General features: G+C 44.5%; 1 long non-coding RNA gene across 1 annotated transcript; it reads right to left on the bottom strand.

The window, feature by feature from the left end:
* Nucleotides 1–14,935: 14,935 nt before the first annotated feature.
* On the bottom strand, nucleotides 14,936–19,989 carry LOC135899179 (uncharacterized). The gene is made up of 3 exons (XR_010563551.2): nucleotides 19,630–19,989; nucleotides 18,756–18,869; nucleotides 14,936–16,393 (listed from the first exon to the last, which is right to left on the bottom strand). It is a non-coding gene; the product is annotated as an uncharacterized lncRNA (long non-coding RNA).
* Between the last annotated feature and the right edge of the window lie 431 nt (nucleotides 19,990–20,420).

The raw sequence follows: 20,420 nt of genomic DNA, 5'->3' as shown, positions 1-20,420 counted from the left end.
GAAACCTCGTGTCCTTTGCTTGCGACCATGAACTTTGTTATCTAAATGATGGCAGTCCCACGTTTCTGCGCGGCCGGACGTACAGCAGTTGCTTAGACTTAGCTTTTCTTTCGCGATGCCTCACTCGCTGCGTCCATTGGTTCGCAGATATAGAAACCCACGGAAGTGACCACATTCCTACCTACCTGAAGATAAAAGGACTCACCAAATCCGTTCCATCAAATTTTAAACAAACAATAGATTGGCCCGTGTTTAAATCACGTATGGAAGACGCATGCCACAACGGCATTTCGTCGACACTAGAATTTGAGATCGTCAAGGCTATGCAGGATGCTATGCGTTCATTTCGGCCATTAGAGAAATACACAGATTTTGATTCGGAAATAGAGAGCCTCCGTGCAATCCGTCGGCGAGCGGAGCGACGGTACAGACGGACCAAATCGTTCTACGACCTTAGAGAGGCCAGACGCATTCAAAAGAAAATTCAACGTGGCCTTGCTGTACTGCAAAATCAACGCTGGAAATCGTTTTGTGAGTCTCTCGACCCGCGTAAACATCTGTCGGTTGTCTGGAGAACAATCCGTGGACTTCGAACAGCTCCTCAACAGCGTCGTCCATTTAAGTCTCTAGCCCTACATCAAGGACGCCGAGAAGTCGAGGTAGCCGAAGATTACTGCGCAAGAATCGCGGGACCGGCGGTCCCGTATTCACCTTGCGCACCTATTCCCATTGTGCCCCCTTGCTCCAGAGACCCTCGTATGGACGCTCCTTTCTCCATTGAAGAACTGGAGGCCGCACTTGCTGGGTGCAGGCGATCTTCGTCACCAGGACATGATGGCATCACATACTCTGCGCTTGCGAACCTTGGTCAAGAGGCCAGAGATGCCCTTCTTGGCCTGTACAACGCATCATGGCGTGACGGCCTGGTCCCTACAACGTGGAAATCCAGTCGGCTTGTTCCACTCCTCAAGGCTGGCAAATCCCCGTTGGAAATGTCGTCTTACCGTCCAGCACTGGCCAGCTGTGTCGGCAAGGTAATGGAGAGAATGATCCTTACACGGTTACAATGGTACTTGGAATTTTACAACGTCTATCCAGAGGTAATGGCTGGTTTTCGACGCGGCCGCTCGTCAATAGATAGCGTTATCGATCTTGTGACATACGTGCAACACCAGAAACATCTGAAACGAATCACTGCGGCCCTATTCCTTGATGTTAAAGGTGCGTACGACAATGTAGACCATCATGCAATTCTGACCGCCTTAGAAGCTGTAGGGATTGGTGGACACACCTTTCGCTGGATTGGCAACTATTTGAATGGCAGATCTTTCTTTATTTTGACTGAAGACCGACCAACGCAGCCTAGCTATACCAGTCGTGGTGTACCGCAAGGCGGAGTACTCAGCCCTACCCTTTTCAACCTGGTGCTCGTTGGTCTCGCTGATTCGTTACCGCAAACCGTTCAGCTCTCCGTTTATGCAGACGACATTTGCATATGGGCCTCAGGCGTGACACTTGTACAAGTCCCCGCACGACTTCAGAAAGCCTCAACAGCTGTGTCAACATATCTAAGAAGACAAGGCCTGGAGCTTTCCGCTGAGAAATGTGCACTCGTTTCTTTTACTCGGAAAGCGATGGCCCCGTATGCATTGCGGATTAATGACCAAATTATACGATATAGACGAACGCACCGATTTCTTGGCGTCATCATTGATAGAGACTTGTCTTGGAGCCCTCACATCTCGTACATGACAAAGGGTTTGGCCGCCATTGTGGACCTTCTTGCGTTTCTCGGCGGTAAGTCATGGGGCGCAACAGTACCGTCAATGTTGCAACTATATAAAGCACTGTTTTTGGGCTTCCTGTGGTACAGCTTACCTGTACTAGGAAATACTTGCACTACGAATATCCGCAAGCTCCAAAGCGTGCAAGCCCAAGCACTCAGGACTTGTCTCGGTCTCCCCAAAACTACGTCATCGATTGCGACAGTGGCCATAGCCAGAGACGCTCCTTTGACCGTTTACATGGATACAGATGTCCCGAGAGCACACATCCGACACCTGACTCGGATTCCCTCCCACCATCTTGCTTGCTTGCCAGCAAAGAGGCCACTTTCAACTTTTGTCAAAACTATTGTAAGACATCAGTCCTACTTGCCATCAGAATTTACACCCGCTACACGATTATCAGATCCATCGTGGTGTCTGCACCGGCCGCAAGTGCAACTGACAATTCCAGGAATCAGAAAGAAAGCTGGAGCGCCACTGCAAGCTTTTAAACAAGCAACCTTGGAGCACATTCACAACGTGCACAGATTCCGGCAACATGTGTACACAGATGGTTCAGTAAAACTGAACAGCTCTGCTGCTGCAGTCGTCATCCCTGCAACATCTGAGGAAATCAAAGTAAGAACTTCATGTGCGACAACGTCGACGGGTGCAGAACTCGCGGCGCTTCGTGCTGCACTTGATTTCATTAAGCAGAAGCCACCGCAACAATGGACAGTCTTTAGTGACTCCAAGGCAGCCCTTCAGTGTATAGGAAGCCCAATGCGCCACGGACCCAGGGAACAACTGGCCTCAGAAATTCGGCACATATATCATCAAAGCCATGAAAAGGGACATAACATAATCTTTCAGTGGCTTCCAGGACATTGTAACATCAGCGGGAATGACCACGCCGACGAAGCCGCCCGATCTGCGCATGAAAGTGGTCAACGAGTCTTCATTCCGCTTTCGCGAACAGACGCCGCGGCTGGGCTGCGATTGACGTCCCGTGACTGTACTTTGCCCCTGTGGGACTCAAATGTTTTCACCATGTGTAGGTTGCGTTCGTTGTCTCCGGACATACGGATGCACCAGGGGCGTAGCCAGGGGGGGGGGGGGGGGGCTTATGGGGCTTCAGCCTCCCCCGAAATTTTTTCGTGCTGTCATGTGCCGCCGACCAAAACAACTCCCGGCGCCAGAAATCATGCTCGATTTTGTCTAGAATGTCCTTAATACACGCTAGAAAAGACATTTTAGCGCGAACATTGCTAAATAGGGCTGGATTTCGGGGCAACGCCCATGCATCGGGAGTCACATATCGTAAAGCAGGGATCGAGCCCCACCGGGCACAAAATTTCAAGGGCGTTTTGAAGGCGAGCGGGCTCGTCTCGGCATCTCGCGGAGGCCGCGAAATCTACGGAGAGCTTGGATTTCAATTCTGAAACGTTGTGGGTATAAAGTTCTCATAACATTTTGATGCGAAAGGTCCATTGACATTTTCAAAGTCGTGCTTTAGATTTTCAATTCCGGAACTTCTTGGGTTTAATGCGGTTGTAAACATTTGACGCCAAAGGTGCATCGACTTTTCTAAAGTCGTACATCGGGCCATACAACGAGACAAGCCAAATCAACATACTATCAGACAAGTTGACAAAGCACGCAGCGAGGCCTGATGAGACAAAGCGTTGTGGTTGTTCATTTGTGCCGTCAGGTCACAGAAAAGAATATAAACATTTTTTTCACCTGTGCCAAAGCATCCATGTCAAGACACTAAAGCCACCATTGTAACTAAGTTCTTATTCATTTTTCTGCCTAGACTTTTATTCGCGAGGATATATTGAGCCTCTTTCTCATTTCTTTTTCTTTTTTTTTTCTCGCAACCCGCGGGCTGCCGATCCAGCCAGAGCGCATGCGTTTTTCTCGTGCTGCATCGATAACCGCGGGCCACTCTTGGATGCGCGTTTGTTTTTCTCTGGCCGACTACATTTTCGCCTGGCAGAGTTTTGGAGGCTTTCTGGCTAGCAGACGAGAAAAAGAAACAATGCATAGTCGCTCGCCGCCAGCGCTGCGGGGACTCGATGTATTGCAACGCGTTCGCTTGAGCGCAACCTCTCCGGGAAATTTTGTCTCACCGGTGTAGGATACCGAGCAGTACGCGTATGGTTTTCTGTGGACCAAGCGTCACACGTTTTCTTCGATATTCCTTCGGTAGCCACACTAGGTGCCCAAAGTAGGCATTCGATTGTAGCCAACATGCTTTCATTTGCGTTATTCTATTTCGCCGCCCCCCGCCCACAAAAAAAAAACAAGACATTGTTGCGGCGCAGCGAATTTTCGCATGGTGAAAGTTCGATTTTGTTACTTCTTTTGCGGAAAGTAATGGGCGACCGGACGCTTCAGTTGCCGGATACTATTTTATTATTGCGATAGCAGCTCTATGAAGAATCCAGGCGCATTTCTGTCGTTGCCCTCATGTTCCGTATAAATAACGGCCAAGGGCGATACCATCGTGACCGCGCGCCGCATGCTCTATGTGCGAGTGAAAACGTGCAGGGGGGAAGGGGAGGGGGTGAGCCGACGATGGTGGCTGAGTCTTGTGTGCGCAAGGGAGAAAAGCGGGGAGGAAGCGCGCCGCCTTCCATCGCACGCGATACATTTTGGGAGTGGAGGGAGGGGTGGGGGTGCTGTGATCTGTGAATCTGTGGTTGCGGAACCTGTTTATTTGCCTTGTTTGACGCATTATATATAGTGACTTTTTCTTAGGTACGTAGATTTATTGGTGACTTATGCGTATATTTAAATATCTTGTTGCGAGGTTTTGTGCAAACATTGTTTCCAGTGACAATTTTCTGCCCTGTATCAAGCTGTATCTTCACATTTGTATATTCCATTGTATCTTCGCATTTCTAATGTACGAAAGCGAGTCAAATGAAAGTGAGACAACCCGCCCCGCGCAATAATGGTTCAGTTCATTATTTTCGAGACATGTGAGTAGCACATATGCAGATCATTTACAAGTGACATGCAGAGGTGATGTTAAATGTTCTTTAATGCGCTCATACACGGGGTTGAACATGGTTGCGTGGCATAATGGACACTCCAAAAGTTGAACAGCTTGGTGTCGTGAGGTTTTTGACAAATGAAGATGTTTCCCAAAAAGAAATTAGTCGCCGTATGGCTGCCGTATGCGTTGAACATTGCGCGTCATTGGCCACTGTGAGGCGTTGTAGCAAACTGTTCAAAGAAGCACATGAAAGTTACAAAGACGATCCATGGCCGGGCCAAAGCCACCGTGCAATCACCCCCAACACACTTGAAAAGGCCGTGGTTGCTCAGTGGCCATGGTGTTCGGCTGTTGAGCACGAGATCGGGCGAATAGAATCCCGGTCACGGCGGCTGCATATCGATGGAGGCGAAATGCGAAAACACCCGTGTACTTAGATTTAAGTGCACGTCAAAGAACCCCAGATGAGGGTCACGACTTTTTGTCTGCAATTGTGACCGGGGATGACTCATGGTGTCGCTACTACTAGCCTGAAACACTACGGCAAAGCTTACAGTGGAAACATTTGAATTCACCACTCCCAAGGAAAACAAAGGCCGTCATTTATGCCAGAAAAGCGTTGACTTCTTTTTAGATCGTTAGGGGTCACTACTGATCGAATTTTCTAAACCTGGAGAGACTCTAAATCGTTTCAGATATTGTGAAAGATCGGATCGGCTGCGTGTCGCAATTAAGAGCAAATAACGTGGAAAATTCAGCATTGGGGACATCTTGCTTCACGACATTTCCCGGTCCCACGTCGCTGATGTGGTTAATACAAAACTGGCAAAGTTCAACTGGGAAGCGCTGCAACATCCCTCGTGCAGCCCAGACCTGTTGCCTTGCGTCTTCCACATTTGGTAAAATTTGAAGAAACTGCTCAAGGGAACCAGATTCGTGTCGGAAGATGACGTGTAGTCATTTACAGATTTTCGAGGCGGCAACCCAAGGAGTTTTATGAGACGGGAATTACGCGACTCGTTAGTAGGACAAGTGTCTAAATACTCATGGTGACTACATTTAAATAAGGTACCCCGTTTGTCATATATTCGCATTGGCTTACTTTCATTTGACTCGCCCTCGTATATGTTGCAGAACCCCTGCTTTTTATTTGTGCTCTCTGTTGCGACTATAATTTCGGAGCAATTACTCGCAATGCACAACCGGTGACAGCCGCTCCTGCGCAATACATTCTAACAAAGGAAAGTGTCATTGAGATTTTCTCCTGGTCGTTCCATATGTACAAAAATGTAAACAAGGTTGTTGAGCGACAGATATATATATATATATATATATATATATATATATATATATATATATATATATATATATATAGAGAGAGAGAGAGAGAGAGAGAGAGAGAGAGAGATCCCTCGACTAATTTTATAAGGAGCAGGCCGAGCTGCAAAGGGAGCCCCCCCCGAACGAAATTTCTGGCTACGCCACTGGGATGCACCTCCCGCCTGGGTTGCCACGACGTGAACAGACCATGCTCTACCGTCTGTGGCTAGGCGTTTACTGTACTAACTCATATGCTTTCCTCATTGGAATGGCCAACAGCCCCACGTGTGACACATACAACATCGACGAGACGCTCGCACATATTATCTGTGTCTGCCCGCGTTATAGTGCTCAGAGACAAGTGATGTGCAGAGTACTGGACCAGTTGGACAATCGTCCAGTATCAGAACTAAAAGCTTTAGGTCAATGCTCCGAAAAAACATCCGCGTTGAAGGCCTTACTCGCGTTATTAAGGTTCCTGCGGTCTACGGGGCTTCACGACAGACTCTAAGAATGCCGCCCCCTACCGCTCTTTACTGTACGCGCTTTGTTCGTGGTTGTCTCTCTTTCTTTCTATCTTCCTCTTCCGCTCTGTTTCTCTTTTTATCCCCTTTAACCCTTCCCCCTGCGCAGGGTAGCCAACCGGAACTACCTCTGGTTAACCTCCCTGCCTTTCTCTGCATTATCTTATCTCTCTTTCAGTGTGGACCACTAAAGTGCTGTTAAAGTACCTGCATGACACGGCACTAGACGAAAGGCTCTATACAGTGGGGCCGCCGGCTAACGTACACAAGCACTTGCTACTTCTCTTATCCTCTTCCATCCGAGCACTTTCACTCCTTGAAACATATGGATAACAGCACAAACAGACGACCAGAAGAAGGGAGAAAAAAGTAGTGCTTGTGTGTACGTGTCTCACTTCTTGTGGTCACCTGTTTGCGCTGTTACCCATATGTTTCAAGACGAACCAAAAAGAAGTATTGATAAAGTTCACATTCACTCCGCTTCCCACTTCCTCACTGCAGAATAGCAGATTAAAGCGCACCAGCTGAGGTTGACCTCTCTCCTTTTCCTGTCAATAATATCACTCTCTGTCTTCAATTGAACGTTAAATTTGCTCAGATAGATGCAAGTTTTTTGTATGCTTCATATTCGTTGCTGCATATTGCATATGTGTGTTGTTTCGCCGTTAGTGCTATAATATACATTTTTATAACCATGTTCTGTCAGCTTTGCCCTGTAAGAGAAGCACCTACACCTTTTGCACCAATCCTTTCCTTCTATGAAGTAGTGCTAAATATTTTGCTCCCCCAATATTATTTATGTACAGGTTCCGCTGTGTCAGGATGCAAATTTTATGTCAGAATAGCTACGCGTTCAAACGGTGTCCTTAAACCCGAAAACCTTGTTTATTTCGTGAAGATATCGTTTTTCACAATTTACCCAATAAGTACACGACGCTGAGAACGCACCCGCTGTGTTAACATTGTAGGCGTAGACTTCATGAAACATAGAGCTTAAAACATCGCTGTATTTCTTGTATATAGAATACAACATAGGGATCACAAGGACATTGACGTCACTTATTGCTGCATAAAGCGTTCTGTAAGCACTGCGTTAACTCGCAAGTGCTGCGGTACGAGTGACTTGCGAAGCGAGTTGTGGGAACTGACAGACAGTGCACACAGTCAGCACTGCGACGTCTTGGTAACATGCAGTAAAAGCTAATTGAAACAGGTGGTTATCAGATCAAGATGATCGATTGCTTTACTGAAATTCCCGTGGCAGACCACAGCCCGTCTGCGAGCGCTCAAATGAGAGTATTACGAATCATACGCTAACCTAAGGAGCGAGGCCCTCCGATATTGCCATGAGCTGACAGCCAGGTCCCAGGAATCGGTTTCGTAGTTATATCAACAGAACTCGGGTAATTCACACCCTCTTACCTCTTGCAGCAGGTTTCGCCATACCGCTGAAGGACGGATGATCCATGATTGCTGTCAGCGCCTTTATTCTTCTGATGCACAAAAATGCTCCTGCACATCGCGTTTTCTAGTACGAGGAAATTGAACCGACAGCACCAGGAACTCCCCAAGGAAAGCGAAGTAATAATACGAGTCGCGTGCCAAATAAGTTACGGCAATCAATCGTGAAGAGCTAAGTCTCCCTTTGGTCTTGCAGACAACTAGCTGTTCACACAAGAAAGCCCAGTCACAAGTAGCATTAGACCGCAGAGCAAGGCTGCCAAGTCGAAGCAAATTTTCTAGATTAAGGTAATTATTAGACCTATGTGGGCACGAGGAAAATCTTGCCAGGTTGAGGGTAATTTTCGACTCCGTATGTAGCTGGAGTTTTTATTAATGATTTATATTTTCTTTCGAGATAACATCGAAAATAGGCGGCTGGCTACATTTCGGTAATTGTCTCCAGCCGTTTTGGCAGTGTCTTGTGGGATGATCTGGCAACTCTGGAGCACTCGAACAACATTTTCTGCAAAAATTGCGAGATCAGTGTGGTGCTGCGCCTCCCGTCTACACTTCCACTTGAAGCGCGGGCAGCTCAGTGCGGTAGGCTGTCGCTTACAGCGCTTGTGTTACACCTTTGTTTTAGATTGACTGTTATAAAAAGCGCTAATAAAGTTATTAGAGTAGTAGCATGTTCCGATGAGCTGCATTACATCTAAGCCAAAGATGGGGTTTCATTGGTTTGGATCTCCAGGTAACATCACGCCTTACCAGATTTGCTTTGGCAACGGTTTTAGCCTGCAGAACTAATTAGTGCAAAATTTACGCGAGGGGTAAATGCTGTGTTATTATATTTTTCAAAGTAAAAATGAATGTTGCAAAGGAAACAACGCATATTTATTGTTATGTAGTTATTTGGGCTAGCGAGGGAAGTTTCACCAGAAATAGGGAAATTTCGGGCGTGCTATAGCGAAATTACTAATTTCCATGTTGGCAGTCCTGCCACATTGCGTGAAGTAACAGCTGTTTCCGCGAACATAAATTGTCAGATTAAATTGATAATCTGAACGCGAGAACATGGAATTTCCATGCCCAGAAAAAAAGGGGAACTTGTCTCAATTTCCTGCATACACCAAGGTCGTAGAAAGGCTACAATATTTGAGGTTTCTCTTAATTATGAGCTACGCGAGGGAAATATGTTTATTATGCAATGTCGTGGTATTCTCTAAAGCTGAAGTTGGTGGGTGATAATCAAACAACTAGGTAATCTCCAAGGGTGCGTTCATCGTGCTCGTAAACTTTGCATTGTTCAATCTCAGTCTTTTATCAACGGTGGCGACTCCTCTTCGCCATTCACCAATTCAAGTTCGTGCAACACTGTTGCTGGAGATGAAAAAGAGAACAGTGGAAATACAGAATAACCCCATTCGCTCGAGTTTAAAAAGGCCTTTACATTTCTTCTTGAAATCCAAGAGCTAGTTCAGGTTCTTATTTACATTTTTGTGAATTATTCAACAGGCGTTCTGCGTCTCCTCTAGTGCATGCAGCATCTCACGTCTGCTTCTATTCCAGCTGTCTGTGGAGAATAATGGGGAAATACCTGATTTGCAGTCAGTCAGTTGGTTTATAACCACACATTAGGGAAGCTGCGTCGGATCTTCCATGATTCCACAGCCACCATCTTTATCCATGTGTTTAATTTTTCAAAGCAACTGAGTGGCTATAGAGACACCATATTGGAGAGCGCTGTGTTCTCTAACTATCAGTCTGCCTTTACCAGTCACCCATTGCTGCATACCAGAAGCATACTTATATTCGGAAATATTTGTGAAGCAATCCTAGCCATAAATTAAAATTCTGCTTGATTGAACTACTGTACCTTCTTTTTCCAAAATGCAGCAAATTTCAATCAAATCAATCCAGCTGTTGTCTCATAAAAGGTTTTCTGTGTTTTCCATGAATTTCAAAGGGAAATTTGACTTAGCTCTCAGCTGAAACTCCGTTTTAAAGCATTGTCGAATGCTACTGATATGCACTTAGATCCAAGGGTTAAAATTCGGATGCAGGGATGGTAATGGTAAATGCAGGGATGGTAAACCCTGCTCCACGTCGAGGAGTAGGTGCACCTAATTCCGTGTAGTCTTCATTGAATCAGGCCTTTAGAATTTCGGGAAAATATACCTATAGCCTGCCGAAAATGTGCTCGCGTGGAGTACCGAAAAGTTACCTAGACATTTTTTTCATTAAGCGACAATTAATGGCAGAACGAAAGAAGAAGGGGGACCGAGGGGCTCGATTTTGTTGATCATGAGTACATAAAGCCAACGGACAATGAAGCCAAAGAAAGCATCGATGAAATTACCTTGGGTTGAAACTGGAAGGTATAAAATAATGAAGAAAAGGGAAAGGAAAGTGGACGAAAAGATAACTTGCTGCCGGTAGGAGCCGAACCCACAACATCCGCATTACGCGTGGGTTGATCTACCAATTGTGCTACGGCGACGGCTGTCTATTCGTCCACTAAGTTGGATAATCATGTTTACTAAATCTAGCCCTAAATGTGTTAACCACCGCCACTCAGAGCCATGCTGAGCGGATGTGGAACACCCTTTCTTTAGCCCAATGACCTCACGTAACACGTGATCTTAGGAGAGCAGGCACGTGGCTAATACACTCTCACTTGCTGCCTAATGACACCAAAGCTATTAAATTCGAGACCTCGTAATGAACAAACGAAAGTTGGAGGGGAACCGATGGGCTCAATTTTGGTAATCATGACCATATAAAGCCAACAGACAATGAAGCTGAGGAGAGCAACTGGAAAATTAAGTGTGCTTGAAATTTTTAGGTAGGAAATAATGAAGAAAAGGGAAATAAAAGAGGACGAAAAGATAACCTCATCACCGTTGAAGCCGAACCCACAACCTTCGCATTATGTCATTACGCTTGCGTTGCACTAACAACTGCGCTAGGGTGAAGCCTGTCAATTCGTCAATTAACTCGGGTATTTATGTTTACTAGATCTAGCCCAAGGAGTGTAAGCCAGTGCCAATCAGAACCATGGTGGGCGGAGGTGGACCATCCTTTTTTTACAGTGGAGCTGTTAGCACCTCGCTGGCCTTCTCTTGACGTCCGCAGCTTCGCCTAGCTGGAGGAGCAGTAGCTAAGAGAGAGTGAAAGCAGAGTATAAAAAATTATCGACGATTACGTTACTTCCTAATGCGAAATTTGAGCGCAGCAAATAAGCTGTTTCATCTTTTCGATAGATTGAGGCAAAGAAATCGAGCAACACATGTATGCGCTATCACAGAAGTTTTTTTTTTTATTTTTCACACGTATTCCTTTAACAAAGACTCCACTAACAGTTCTTGACAGTCATGAAGGAAGCTTTGTGGTCGGAGAAATAGACTGATATATGTTCGACTTGGTACACCAATGCTTGATTCTCAAAGACGAGATCTATACAAGTGCCTCGCGAGGTTGTCACAGCCGTGGGACGCGTTACGAGCGAGAGGAACGGGATGTTCTCCCGCATAAGTGTTAGGAAATTGCTGTTTGTCTTTATGTCAACATTAAAGTCCCTCACTACTAACATTGGTGTGGATCGATGGACGGTTAATGCGAGTTGCAGGAAGTGCACGACGTCTTTCGTGAGTGCGGTAGGGGCGAAGTAGGCCGCTACTACCAGCAAGCCGTTGGGCAACTTTGCGGCGCACAGTTCGCCAACTTCATCTGACGTGCCAAACATTTCGACTGGTATTGCAGAGAGACCTGTGCGGAAGTAGATAGCGACTCCCCGCCGAGAAGACCCTGCCGTTCGCACCGCCGAAGCGGAGGCTCATCGCCGCCGTCGAGAGCAACCAGCAGTAAGCGAGGCTGAAGCAGAAGCTCATCGCCGTCGCAGAGAAGACTCGCAGGAAGAGGGGGGAGGGGGGGCGGCGTGTACACCCAGCGGCAAACGATGGGGGCAGAAGCGCGCGCAGCAAGCGGACAACACGATAAAGGGAGGAGGGAAGAGATAGCAGCGACTGACTGATGCCGCTGACGCCGATAGTGAGTCAACCCCAGCTGCGGCGTTGGTTTCAGGGACAACGCCGCCGATGCCGACACAAACAATATGATACCCTCGCTTCCGCAGCGCTAAGAACCAGGTCTAGCCGTGGGAAGGTGGTCACGTATTCGTCGACGTGCCGGGGCCTACGTGAAATAACCGGCGCGTCGGCAACTGAAGAGCACCCTATCCGCCACACAAGAACAGGGCGGTGGGGACCCTTTCTTCCTCTTTCTGCATGGCGGCGACGGTGTTCTATGCAGTCACGTTATCTTGACTCTCTATCGGCGTCAGCGGCATCCAGCGGTATCAGTCGGTCGCTGCTAGCGCTGGGGGGATGAAAGGGGGGCGGAGCTGGTTACGAGGCCGACGACAACGCCGACGACGACGCGAAACCCAGGAACGGACGCCAAAGAGCTGCGCTCTAAAATATCGTCGCGCAGCATAGCGACGCACCGAGGGTGGGCGAAGCCTAGTGGAGGGGAAGGAGTGGCGCGGCGGGGATACAAGTGGTGTGTCGTCATTGCTCTCTAATAAAAACCCGCGTACTCGTTTGGGTGGATTTCGAGAAGCTACCAGGTAGGCGGCGTCGGCATGCAGCAGAGCTGACATATGACAACAACGCATATGGCGATTCAACAAATCGCTTCTGTTGCGGCGGGTACCTGAAATGGCGCGCCGTCGCTACCGAGACCCCCCCCCCCCCCCCCACACACACACAAACAGAGAAATACGGCAGGAATTTTTCAGAAACCTTAACTTCTTCCAGCTCCGCTGGTCTCTGGTGTTTCGGATAGCAGAACCACGCATAATTTTTAGTGTCACGCTAGTTTTTTAGAAAGCATTCAAATATGATATTATGTTTCGCAATGAAGTAGGTTGTCTGGAACCGCTCATTAGGCAAGCCCGACTGGTGCCCCACTTTGTATGACAAAATTGGCACGAATGCTTCTAAACGACCACTTTAGCTCTCTGTCATGTTCTTGACTTTCATTTCGCAGCAGTAATATTCTTCTAGCGTGTAGCAGGCGTTTCTGACTTTCTGAGTGTAACAGATTTTTTTTCTTTTTACTGTACATTAATATCATGAATGCTTTCTTGTATATGAGAGGGCACTATCGGTTGTCAGGCTTTGTTATAAATAATTGCTTTAATACATGATGGTATATTTTCACAAAGTGTCTTCTTGATGGTGGCTTTGGGCTGCAGAGCATAGGGCTTGTAAGGGCGCCTGACGTGGTGAAAATGACTTTTTGTTTTATGACATCAGGCATAGTTTGGGTTGCGGGTTTCATTTTAACCTTCATACTAGAGTAATGAAGGTGTCTCAGATATGTGCGAGCAAATCGCGACACTTTGCAGAGATCGGAAACTAAAAGGGACAGCGTGTTAGGTGTACAATGCTACTAAATCTCTACTATAACCTAGCAAGAGAAAGGAACTTTAATGGAAGAACAGTGGAAAGAGGCAGGGCATACGTGATGCGCTCTAGCCTGCTACTCCAGCCTAAATAAGGGATTTGGGCAGACGGTACAGAAAGGAAGAATAAATAGCTTGGTATGGCGTAGAAGATCAGCGCTGTAGTCTATAGTGCTTTTGTATAAAGCATACATGCACACTGCACTGTATGTCCAGCCAGTTGTAGAAAGTAGAAAGGCCTAGTCAGATGAAGTCTAGCGAATGGACAGTCTATAGCAGGCATGATATGCACAGCTGCTGTCGCGCATAACGATATACGAGCGACAAGCTATACCTGCTCCAGGGTCGTCAATTGCCTCATGGAACAATGCCTTGACGGCTGAACCTACGCTTAATCTTAAAATAATTTTTAATTGTGTAACGCGTCTTCTAGATCGCTCTATTTCATATCGATAAGACAGGACAAATTATTGTGTAAACTTGGAGAGGCTGCTCTTGAGCAATATTCTCCAGCCTACTGCTCTGCTTATAAGGAAAGGAGTAGGCGGAGTGACCATGGGGCTAGACAATCAGATGCCGTTAGATACACGTTCCTCTCAAAAGGTCCTTAATCTAGGCCTATGTTTAAAAAAATTCTTAGAGAGCGTTGCTGGCTCGCTTCGTTGATATTATATCCAGACAAGGACCCAGAACACGATCTATGGATAAAGATGTTTATCTTACCGAAGGGAATATCCTCACATGACCTTAAATCCCTTACAAAAATTTTTAATGTGTTTTTTTAGAAAGTCTTTTGAACTTTCTCTATAGAACTCTATTGTGTTTATTTTGATTGCCTATAGAATTTTCCTATAGAGTTTCAAAAGTTATTTGGCCACCGCATTCTTATAGGAACTCTAAAGACGCATTTCTATAGAACATTTCTATCGAGTTGCTTTAGAGATGCTAAAGACAAATTTCTATAGAATATTTCTATCGAGTTGCTTTAGAGATGCTAAAGACAAATTTCTATAGAATATTTCTATCGAGTTGCTTTAGAGATGCTAAAGACAAATTTCTATAGAATATTTCTATCGAGTTGCTCTATCGAGTTTCTTTAGAGATGCTAAAGACAAATTTCTATAGAATATTTCTATCGAGTTTCTTTAGAGATGCTAAAGGCAAATTTCTATAGAATATTTCTATCGAGTTGCTTTAGAGATGCTAAAGGCAAATTTCTATAGAATATTTCTATCGCGTTGCTTTAGAGATGCTAAAGACAAAAATTCTATAGAATATTTCTATGCAGTTGCTTTCGAGTAAAGTACTTGAAATTTACCAAAGTTCTACTGTAGGCAATAAGGACTACAGTAAATGCAGTGGCAAAATAATTGGTGCTACAACCACAAAGTATTCAGTTTGAAATGTTTATTGCACTTCAGACTAGATACATGCTTCATATATGTGACATACACAGTTCAGACTAGAACTTGCAACACACAAACTGTAGCTGCCAACATGCTTCTCAGGTCAAGCTGGTGGTGCAAACACACGAAACATGAGGTAAAAGAATCAGTGGCAGACTTGATTACAGTTGACACCTCGCAATAACAGGCTTGACTAGGACAAGGAACCATACCATTAAAACTGCAAAAGGAGTGGCTGTTCCAGCAGTGCACATTAAATGTTTGGATACTAAAGCCTGAAAATAGACCGATATGAATGTGCACTGCAATGTTGTGTCAGCCTGACGAAACGACACAGCATTTTAGTCTGAGCAAAAATAACACTAGCAGTCGCTGCAAAAATGTGGCAAATAATGGCTTTCACAGATAAGTACACCATATACCGAAACCACACAGCATTTTAGTCTATGTTTACGTGTAAAATTAGCACTGGTAGGCCCTGCAAAAATATGGCAAACAGGGGTTATCATAGAGCAGTACAGCATATATGGTAAAAAGTTTAAAAGCTTGTATTTCGTTGTAAGGGAAACAATTTTGAGATCAGAGCCAATATTCTAATTAGGGTGAGCAATACAAACCAGACCGACACACGCAATGACTAAAAAAGAGATTTAGCTCAGGAGCTCCTATGTAATGCACATGAACAGTAAAATCGTTTTTCTCGGCAACTATGCAACCAAATTTGATGAGGTTTGATACATTTAAAAATGTTTAAATTATAGTTTTTACATTAACACCATCAATTTTTATTAAAATTTGCTGAAAATATCAAAACTTGAAGGAAAAGGACTTAGTTTGCAACTGTAAATAAAGAAAAGAGCTAGCACAAGTTCGTTAATTCTGTAAATTTTCCTACTCAAATACATCCAAAATACAGAAATACTTTTGAGACAACCAGAGCACTAATTTGAATTAAGTTTGCGGCATTTGAGAATTCTACCTGTTGCAGGAAGAACTATTTGGCAGGTTTAAGAAAAATAACACCACGAAGCTTACTAATCCCCGTCTCTGTGCCAGAAAGAGATATCATAGTTCTGCAGACTCCATCTGCTATGTCTACGGTCAACAAACTGTATATATGAATTTACAGCTTACATGAATTCGTGCTACGTGAATTATGCTTTTTCAAATAACGTTTACTTTGATGCAACAATATTTCTTTATTTTACCTGACTCCTTGATAAAAAAACTGCACAGTATTCATGAGATATGAATAAATAAATATTAATAAGTAAACAAATAAATATTGCGGTTTGTCTTATCATTCCACCACCAGCATGAACTGTAGGGAGCTTTGGCTACTGCCCACATGGTTGCAAGTTCATTCTTACATGATCGCCTGCTATTTCACTTCCCAGGAATGGAGCGAGGAAAGGCTAGTTTTTGGCCTCATTTGGTCCGTCTAGTAACGGCGACGGTGGAGCCTGGAAAATAAAATTGAAATTAATTTTCAAAAGGTGTAATGAACATTCAGTCATAATGTATTAGCAGGTACAAACATGCCACAAATATCTATATAGTTGTAGCATTATGCGAAGTTTCATTTCAGTATTTCAGAAAAAAATTATAACAGAAAGGTGGCAGAACACCCCACCACTCTGCCAAACAGTGGCAGTTCTTTTGAGAATCACTTTTGAGAATATTTTTACTTTCGCAAGATTCGGTGACATCAGCACTGGGCCAATGTGCCTGGCAGTAGAATATCATTGCTGATGACAAAAAGCATCTCCGAACGACAACAGCCTAGTCACACATTAATCTCATCTTGCAATGACAACACATTCCCATTTTAACATAAGCAAGCAGGAACACCCATGAGCTAAGGGTCCTATACAGATGTCACATTATGCATAGAAAAAGTTTTTTTTGAAAAGAAGGGAATGACCTACTGGCTTCTATTGCTGAGCGGTAGACAAAATTAATATTCCATCCGCTATTAGCCATAGTTGGTATGTACTATGCTTAATATGCGAATAATAAATTTCTCACATGGAGCTTGGGCAATCATGACGATGCATCTAAGTATGCATTGTATGGGGAACAATAATGTTCTAAGTTGTTTTTGCAAACTATGATGGATAACTGCCAATTTGTGGTATTTGGAACACAGTCGTGGTGTCACTGTCAGGTACAATGGACACAGTATATTCGTGCTTTTTGAGTTATTGAAACAATTAGTTTCTAATCTAGTACGGGTATGTACACTGATATGTATCCTAAACGCAATGATAAGACTGCCCAATTGCAATTGAAATGTTAATTCAGTTTTAATTAAAAAGGGTCCTTCTTGCAACCTGGCATGTGAAAAACAGAAAACAAAAATTATACTAATCAAGTAACTTTGAAAACTGATTGCATAACTGCTCTATAGGTCAAGCAAAAAATTTAACAAGAAATAACGTGCCTAAAGCTAGTTGCAACAAAAAAATTTGTTACTACGAAGGTTGCGGACAATTCAGTAAACAGATTGTGACCCAGTCTTTTTATGCGGCATTCCTCAGCGATGTTGTTGGTCAATTGGTTGCCGCAGCTGAACAAAACAGATGAACAGTCTAAATCTGGCGCGCAGCCCCAGTCCCATCAGTGCATGGTCAAGTGGGACGAACATACTGATCCGGGGAGTGAATTATGGTGCTGTCTTAGGTGCGTGTTGAGGCACCGGCCAATCTGTTGCATGTACATTTGACCAAATATACACATGATCACAAGAATAGACTACACTACCCCTGACAGACAAGACAAATTTAGTGGTATCTAAGTAAGCCTTTCTTGTCAGGGTGCCATATGCACAGCAGTGTGCAAGAGAATTGAGAAAGGCAAGCAGGCAAGGGAGGCTTCCTCGGTGAAAGATACCACCAAATTTGTCGTGTGTCACAGGCAGTGAGTGCACTGTATCCCTTTCACATGTGGTCAAGCGTACATAGGGCAAACTGGCCGGTATCTTCTCGTGTATAAGAGATCACAATATTTGATTTAAAAGACCAGCATGGTCATCCAACTTGGCCGTACATTTCCACAACGGGGCTTCATGTTGGATTACAATCGTTCATCTGTTTTCATCCACCATAAAAACTGACAAGTGAAATCGATGAGGCATACCACATATATAGTAAGAGATGTGGGTGAGCCCCCATATTTAATGCAACAAACAAAAAAGGCATCCTGTGTAGGTCACAAGGTATCCATATCAGTCTGTGCCTATGTACTACAGAAGTAAATGCAGCTTAGTAAATACTGACCTTCATATTAATTTTCAAGAAATTAAAGCTCACCAAATGTGTATTTTGCAGTGGCTGTTACTATGGGAACAGAGAAGTAACTAAAGATATCAATGATAAACAAAGATGTGCACACTACGTGCTTAGACCTGTGACATATTTAGTCCACTACCCTTCGAATTCCTACATGCACAGAAAACTGCACGAGATTGTAGCACAAACAGAAAAAAATTATGCAAATAGGGGTACAGCATAGGAAATAGTTTTCAAAGAATAAAACCCCAATAAAAAGTCATAAATACACTATGTACAAAGCAAAAAATATATGTAACTTGCATGTAAGCAACTTACGCAAAAGAAATACTAAACATCAGGAATGGTTGGGTATAGTTTTATACAGAACACAATCATGTGGGCATAATGGCTATGCACACTAATAGGTAGCAAGTTCAATAAGGTTGCATAAATATTTAGTCTCTTTAGTATGCTGCATTAAGTAATGTGTTGACAAACTTCACCATGAATGACACCAAGCCCCCTTTTTGGAACACGTACATTTCATACACACCTGTGATGACCATCCAGATCACACGCCATGCTGCTGCAGCCATATATCCACAGGGTCTGCATTTCTTGGGGCTCCTCGATCTTGTAGTTTATGTTGTGGGTCACGGCCTCGCCACTACAAAATCAATTCTTTTTTAGCTTATAGCAGTGGCACAATAAAGCTGTGATATCGTGAAAACATGCAATCAGCACCTAAAAGAGTCACGAAAACAATGTCTGCACTAATGTGGAAAGAGAGCAAATGCTTGAAATCATCGAATGTCATGACAATGCGGACCTCTACATCAAATAAAGTTTTGGACGCACCGCACAAGCAGATTACAATCTAAACTTAATGTTATTTTTCCATTACTTAGTATAGGCAACGTTCCCCTGTCATGCTTAGTTAAGTCAGTTATGTCAACACATCTTGCCTTGGAAATAAAGCTGTACTAGTAGCAAGCTGTGATTGGCTTACATTTTTTACTTAGAACTGTTCGTTAGCCAAAAACCTCGTAAGCAGAGATTGTGCACAACGTCGAAGCATTTATAAGTGAGGAAACGTCATTGAAGAAAGAATCGATGAAGAGGTAGACGGGTCGTTACTATGCAACTTTAGCAGACAAGCGGGAGCTCACGCACAACTGCACAAGGCGAACACGATTTCCGAAACTTTTCTCAGGGGAAGCAAACGCTTATCAGGATTATCAATTCCGCACTGTGGCAATAGAGTTGCGTACACAATTCTTACAACCAGCGCGTAGCAAGTATCAGCACAGGGTTCACTGTTGTCGTGGGTGTTCTACTTACTACGTTCGCAAGGCACTCTATACACACACGGGAAGCACACACAACACGGATGAACGCACGTGTAGTTGGCGAGCACGATTGCTTACCGTTTCAACAGTACGACGAGGTCGAAAGGCACTCTCCAAGTTTCCAGTGATGCGTCTGCGATGTTACTTGCAGCAAACAAGCCACTGGGTAGTGGACGAGCTGAGGCGCGCTAATAATACGCATTACTTCTTTGCGCCGTCCACCAAACTTTCCACGAACACAAGCGGAGACAAAGGGAACGCACTCCATGGCATGAAAATCGTTGGTCCACATTTAGCTGGCGCGCCACGCATACGGGGTGCTTACAGCGAGACTCAAGCCATCTTCTGGCACTTTCGTGCTCGCGAACTACGTCTCATTTCATTACAGCAAACCTAATAACACACGATCAAACAAACACATCGACGCAGCTCGCACGACAACCGTTGAAGACGGAGCAATAACAAAACGCCGTAGCTTCGTATTCTACCTGTCGCGTTGAATACGAAAATATCGGCGCCGCCAGCGCCGTCTGTATAATAGTGCGGCTGCTGTGGCCTCCGTGATTCCTACAATAATACCCACTACAGCAGGTTTTGTGCCGTTTTGAGCCGGCCTTTGAGCTGAACTACATACAAATGTTGCTAGACAAGAAGAAACATTGACATCCTCATATTGTGTGCTATAGTTTAGGGCAGAAATAAATTACATGCAGTATTCTTGCTTTTGAATCGCTTATGCCACATGTAGTCAGCAAAAAGCATGGCCTTCAAGATCTCGACAATTTACCCTGTGTAAGCTATCGCTGCGGTGTGATTTTAACGATTTCAACCTCGGTCACTGGCCTTAAAACCCTAACTGACTTTATGCG

Source organism: Dermacentor albipictus, chromosome 5 (assembly GCF_038994185.2).
Source record: "Dermacentor albipictus isolate Rhodes 1998 colony chromosome 5, USDA_Dalb.pri_finalv2, whole genome shotgun sequence".
Classification (NCBI taxonomy): domain Eukaryota; kingdom Metazoa; phylum Arthropoda; class Arachnida; order Ixodida; family Ixodidae; genus Dermacentor; species Dermacentor albipictus.
Note: the sequence above shows the minus strand (reverse complement) of the source record. Positions and strands in the feature narration are given on the sequence as shown.